This window comes from Aethalodelphis obliquidens, unplaced genomic scaffold, assembly GCF_003676395.1.
Source record: "Aethalodelphis obliquidens isolate GAN/ISIS:26980383/991018 unplaced genomic scaffold, ASM367639v1 scaffold28, whole genome shotgun sequence".
In the NCBI taxonomy this organism is placed as follows: domain Eukaryota; kingdom Metazoa; phylum Chordata; class Mammalia; order Artiodactyla; family Delphinidae; genus Aethalodelphis; species Aethalodelphis obliquidens.
Genome location: NW_020837972.1, coordinates 24,001,027 through 24,007,200, shown reverse-complemented (window position 1 = coordinate 24,007,200; position 6,174 = coordinate 24,001,027). Strand labels below are relative to the sequence as shown.

Genomic DNA, 6,174 nt, shown 5'->3' with positions numbered 1-6,174 from the left:
CCGTGAAGGGTGTTGAGGACCCCCCAGTCGAGCCGTCCAGCGCTCCCTTGGGCGTGCCACGTGCCGGTTCATTTCTCTGTTGCAAATGGATGTCCTTTCCATCCTGTTCCTCGGGATGCTGGCAAAGCAAATGCAGCAGAGATGAGCTGTGCGCGTTCCTTCCCACTCTTAGCCTCTGCCCTGGGTCCCAGTGGAGCTGGGAAGCTGGAGGGAGGCCCAGCCCCGCGGATCTGCCAGCTGAAAGCCCTGACCTGCAGAAGGACCTCGTGGCCAGCTCCCAGGGGACAACTGTCACCATCTCAGGAATGACTCCCACTGGTAACTGAAACACAGCCCTTCAGAAAATTGTATAAACTTGGAATTCTCAAGTTATGATTAAACAAAGGTAATAAGCACTCAGGACTCAGCCCTTCTTGATAAACGTGCGCATCTGGCTGTTCCCTCTGCTCCCGAGGGCGTCTACGACTGTACCTGTAGGTTCTCTGCGGTGCTGCCTTTGATCCGGTCTGTGGACCTCACTGTTGGTAGCTTGAAACTGGCCCCACTAGGAGTATTTACACCATGGAAATGGGTAATTGCTGCAAATCAGGGTCATTTTGTTGTTTTCTGGAGAGAAGGTTGTTAAACACCAGCATGCCACTGCCCCCAACCAGTATAATCGTGAGAAATAATAGTTGTTTGAAGCCACTGCGGTTTGGGTTGGCTTGTTACATAGGAATGAATGGTGCTACCATGGCCCACAAAGGCCCAGCACTGGGTGGCCCCCTCCCCTCCCTCAGCAAACCTCCCCAGGGTCTTCCGTAGCTAGACCCAAACCTGGGCCCTCGCCCGGGCTGCCTGGCGATGTCTCCTCCCCACTCAGGGCTTGGCCCAGACCCGCTCCCTGGAGGGGCCTCCCAACCAGCCATTCTAGCATCAGCCTGTCTGGCTTTCTTCCTGGTGCCGACCATTGGAAAGGAAACGTTTCCTTACTATTTATCTCCCCTTCACAATTCAGAGCAGGACACTTCCTGGCTGCTCCGCTGGTGTAAACTTGGCTGAAGCGTCTGCTGACCGCTGGCAGTCGGGTGCTCACAAAGACCTTGCTTTGCACCCCTCTCCTGAGGCTCTTCTCCTCTCTGTTGAGCCTAGTGTGTTCTCTCATTTTGTTTTCTGTGTGTTTCCTTCTGGAGATGGTGATCCTGACCTGTATCCTCATCTCTGGTTCTCCCCCACCCACACGGAGCAGCCTGGCAGGACGAGTGTGGGAAGCCATGTTGAGTGCTGACCCAACCGTACGTGGTGCTGTGGGCGGCGCTGCTCTCAGTAGCAGCTCTGTGTGCTGGTCCCTGGGGCCTGCATAACATGCACCACAGATGGGGAGGCCTAAACAACAGACATTTCTGGTCTCACAGTTCTGGAGATAGGTGTTGCAGGGCTGGTTCCCCCTGAGGCCTCTCTCCTGGGCGTGTAGACGGCTGTCTTCTCCCCGTGTCCCCATGTGGTAGTCCCTGTGTGTGTGTGCCCTGATCTCCTCCTCTTATAAGGACACCAGTCACATTGGGTTGGGGCCCACGCATATGGCCTCATTTTACCTCAGTCACCCACTTGGAGTCCCTATTTCCGCACACAGTCACATTCTGAGGTCCTCAGGGTTAGGGCTTCAACATGTGAATTTAGGGTGGCAGAGGCAGTTCAGCCCATAACACTTTGTCATCAAACACCACGGTTTTATAAAGTCAGGTGGGTTTCCTTTAGGCAAACCCCACACCCTATATACTATTAACACCCCATGGCAGGCTGAATAATGCCCTCTGCCCCTGTCTCCAAAGACATCCGTGTCCTGACCCCTGGCCCCTGTGAGTGTTACCTTATCTAGCAGAAGGGACTTTGCAAATTAAGGACCTTAAGGTGAGACACCTCTGGATTGTTCTGTGGGTCCTCAGTGCAATTGCAAGGGAGGCAAGAAGGGCAGGCAAAAAGAGGTGTGACAGAACCAGAGGCTGGAGTGACGGTTTGAAGGCAGAGGGAGAGCCACAAGCCAAGATAGGCTGTGGGAGCTGGAAGAGGCAAAGGAAACAGCTCCTCCCAGAGTGTGGGGAAGGAGCAACCCCATGATTCTGGACGTCTGACCTCCAGAAGTGCGAGAGGGTGAGTCCGTGTTGTTTGGTGTGGCTTGTTATAGCGGCCACAGGAAGCTAAGACACACCCTCACCGTCTTCTCCTTTGGTTTTCAGTCTTTAGGAAGGGTCCAGTGTTTGCCGAGGCTTTGCAGGAGGGGCTGGAGGATTCTCTCTCACCTGAGCCCCCAGCGACACCTCAGCTAGTTGATCCGTTGCAGGACGGGGCTGAGCCTCTGCCCCGGCCAGCAGGGCCACAGTCTCAAGGTGCCCGCAACCCACGTCCACACTGCCCGAGCCACCTCTTCAAACACCAGGCAGATGTCACCCCTGCTTGAAAGGTGCCAGTGGCTTCCCCACTCTGATGGACCCTGTGTGGCTTGCTGCCCCCCCACCTCATCTCGGACCCCTCCTGCTCTGGACATGCGATTCCTTCCCTTGTAAAGCTCCGGCACGCGCCGGCCTCCTCGTCACGCAAAGTCAGCTCAAATACGACTTCCTCAAAGAAAACACTGAAGTTTGGGATTAACATATACACACCAGTATATACAAAATAGGTAAACAACAAGGACCTACTGTACAGCACAGGGAACTGTACTCAATATCTTGTAATAACCTATAAGGGAAAAGAATCTGAAAAAGAGTGTGCATATATATATATATATATATATATATATATATATATATATATATAACTGAATCACTTTGCAGTACACCAGAAACTAACACAACATTGCAAATTAACTACACTTCACTTTTTTAAAAAATAAAGTTAAAAAACAGGGCTTCCCTGGTGGCACAGTGGTTGAGAGTCCGCCTGCCGATGCAGGGGACACGGGTTCGTGCCCCGGTCCGGGAAGATCCCACGTGCCGCGGAGCGGCTGGGCCCGTGAGCCATGGCCGCTGAGCCTGCGCGTCCGGAGCCTGTGCTCCGCAAGGGGAGAGGCCACAACAGTGAGAGGCCCGCGTACCGCAAAAAAAAAAAAAAAAAAAAAAAAAAACCCAAACCCGTGGCTCTCCTTGCTGTCCCACAATTACCTGCATGACGCCTTTTCTTACTTTCTTCATGAGTGGAAACTTATGTCCACACAGGCTTTTGTGTGGACATAAGTTTCATTTCTCTGAGATAAATACCCAAGAGTGCAGTTGCTGGGTCATATAATTAAGTATATGTTTCATTTTTAGAGAAATTGCCAAGCTCTATTCCAGAGTGGCTGTACCACTGTACATTCCCATCAGCAACATAGATAAGAGATCTAGTTTCTCCACATCATTGCCAGCATTTGGTATTGCCGCTATTTTATTTTGGCTGCTCTGATAGGTGTGAAGTAATATATCAAGGTGATCTTAATTTGCATTTCTGTAATGGCTAGTGATGTTGAACATCTTTCACAAGCAAGCTTATTTGCCATCCATATATCCTTTTTGGTGAAACATGTCTTCATATATTTGCTTATATTCTAATCATTTTTTTTAATTTTATGTTTTGAGAGTTCTTAAAATATTTTAGGTACCAGTCCTTCATGTAGTTTGTAAATATCTTCTTGCAGTCTGTGGCTTGTCTTTTCATCCTCTTAATAGAGTCTTTCTCAAAACGAAAATGTTTAACTTTGATTAAGGCCAATTTATTGATTTCTTTCTTTTGTGGATTGTGCTTTTGGCGTCATGTGTAAGAACTCTTCACCAAGCCCTCAGTCCTGAAAATTTTCTATTTTTTTTTCTGTAAAAGTTTTATAGTTTCACACATTTTTACACTTAAGTCCATGATCATTTTGAGTTAAAATTTGCATTTGCAGATGACATGATAAGCTATGTAGAAAATTCCAAGGAATTTACAACCAAAAATCTCCTAGAACTAATAAATGAGTTCAGCAAGGTCTCAGGATACAAGATCAACACACAGAAGTCCATCACATTTCCATATACTGACAGTGAACATGTGGAAACCAAAATTTAAAACACAATATCATTTACAGTCACTCCAAAGAAAATGAAATACTTAGGTATAAACTTTAACAGAACATGTACAGGATCTGTATGCTGAAAATTACAAAATGCTGAGAAAGAAATCAAAGATCTTAATAAATGCAGAGACATACCATGTTCACGGATTGAAAGACTCAACATAGTAAAGATGCCAATTTTCCCCAAATTGATTTATAGTTTTAATGCAATTCCTATCAAAATCCAACAAAGGATATTTGTGGACACAGACAAGTTTATTCTAAAATTTATCTGGAAGGACATGGACCCCAGAATAGTTAGAACAGTCATGAAAAAGAGTAAAGTGGGAGGAATCATCTAACCTGATATTATGGCTTGCTGTAAAGCTACCACGGTGAAGACTGTGCTGTTGGCAGAGGGATAAGCATGGTGATCAACGGAACGGTGCAGAGATCCCAGAAACAGCCAACAAGCAGCCAACTGATTTGACAAATGTACAAAAGCAAGTTAATGGAGGAAGAATAGACTTTTCAATAAACAGTGCTGGAACAATTTGATACCAGTAGACGAAAAAGAAAGAAAAATATCTTCATCTAAACCTCATGCCCTATGCCAACAATTTTCTTTCTAAAGATTGAAAAAAAATACATATATATATATATACACACACACATATATAAATAAACATTGCTACGGCTCCAAGGCAGGAGTCACTTTTGCATTTGTACCTGAAAGACCAGGACTAGCGCGGTAGAAGGTTAGGTGCTCAGGGGCCAAGGCCAGGGGCCAGCGCCACCTCCGAGCCACACGGACCCAGCCCCCGCCCCGGGTGCTTACTAGCCACGCCCCCAACACGGTAGGGGCGGGGCCAGGACGCCCATACACTGACAGCTGGGGCGGGGCGGGGGCGGGGACCAGAGCTTAGGCACGCCACTTCCGCCGGAAGCTCAATTGCCCGGCTTCCTGTTGGAGTTGGTCCGGCAGGTCCGGGAGCTGCGTTTCTGACAAGGGAAAGAGCCCCAAACTCACTCTTTCAAATCGGCCTCGGGCCAATTGTGAGTGGGCTGGGTCTCGACACTGCAGCTGGAGCAGTCCCGCCCCGAGGGCGGCTGCTGGCTAGCAGAAGAGGACCTTATCTCTTCCGGAACGGAGGCTGCGCGCACTGGCTGTTTCCGGGGGGCCGGACTCCGTCGCCGCGCCGCGCTCCGCCTCGCGCGGGGCCACGTCTCCGCCTGAGCGGCCGGGCGGGGCGTTTGCAGCGGCTTCCTGAGCGCCGGGGTGAGGGTCGCGGGGTGGCTCCTGGGCAGGGCCTCCGGCCGGGGAGGGCGCGGGGAGCTAGGGAACCGCGGCGCGGTCGGAGTGGGGGCCGGGCGAAGGGCGGCGGTACCGGGGCGGACGCGGAGGGCCGGCTGCGGCTCCGCCTAGAGCGACAACGCCCCGCGCTAGTTCGGCTTCTCACCGTTGGTAGCCTCCGGGCCTGGAAGCCGGCTTGTGTAGCTGTTAGGGAACTGGCTTCATAAATATACATACATTCGAGCCCTTCCGGAGCGCTGTCTACCCGTGCCGGGGAGTGATCTGTTCAGAGGTGCCCACAACTGCTGTTGGTCTTGTTCTTTTGCAGAACTTCTGTCAGGATGACATGTGTGACATGGTGTCGGGTGGTTAGTGTGAAGCCTGGTTTAAAGAGCCCATGTGCTCTCAGCCTCTCAGTCCACCTCGATTCCATCTCGATTCTGGGTGCTTAGAGGCGTTCCACTGGTGCAGTGATACCTTCCAGAGGCAGTGGGGTCAGGCGTAGTCACTAGTCTGCAGGTGATGCAGGTGAACAGCTCGGCCTTCATTCAGCAACTGTTTGTTGAGTGTCGGTCCTGTGAGCGGCACTGTTCATTGTAGGTGCTGGGATCCAGAGCCGAAGTCGTGTCAGGGTCCCTGCCCTCACTGAGCTCACGCTGTCGTGGAGGGATGCGGAGGATAAATGAGGTCATTGCTGAGAGAGTATTGGGCGGTGCTTGGGGTGGGTCTGTAGGAGACCCCGTCGGCGGAGGTGACTTTTGAGCCAAGGCCTCTGTGACAAGAAACTAGCCATGCAAAACTGTGGGATAAGAGTGTTTCGGGCAGAATGAAGAGCAAG

The 6,174-nt window shown here is 50.6% G+C and overlaps 1 protein-coding gene across 3 annotated transcripts in view; it reads left to right on the top strand.

Moving 5' to 3' along the window:
- Positions 1 to 5,040: 5,040 nt before the first annotated feature.
- The window catches only part of GOLGA3 (golgin A3), a 44,928-nt gene continuing 43,794 nt past the window's right edge, over positions 5,041 to 6,174 (top strand). For all 3 annotated transcript variants that reach the window (XM_027125197.1, XM_027125196.1, XM_027125195.1), the window contains exon 1: positions 5,041 to 5,321. The gene's annotated coding sequence lies outside the window, so the exon portion shown is untranslated. The remainder of the gene's footprint in view (positions 5,322 to 6,174) is intronic.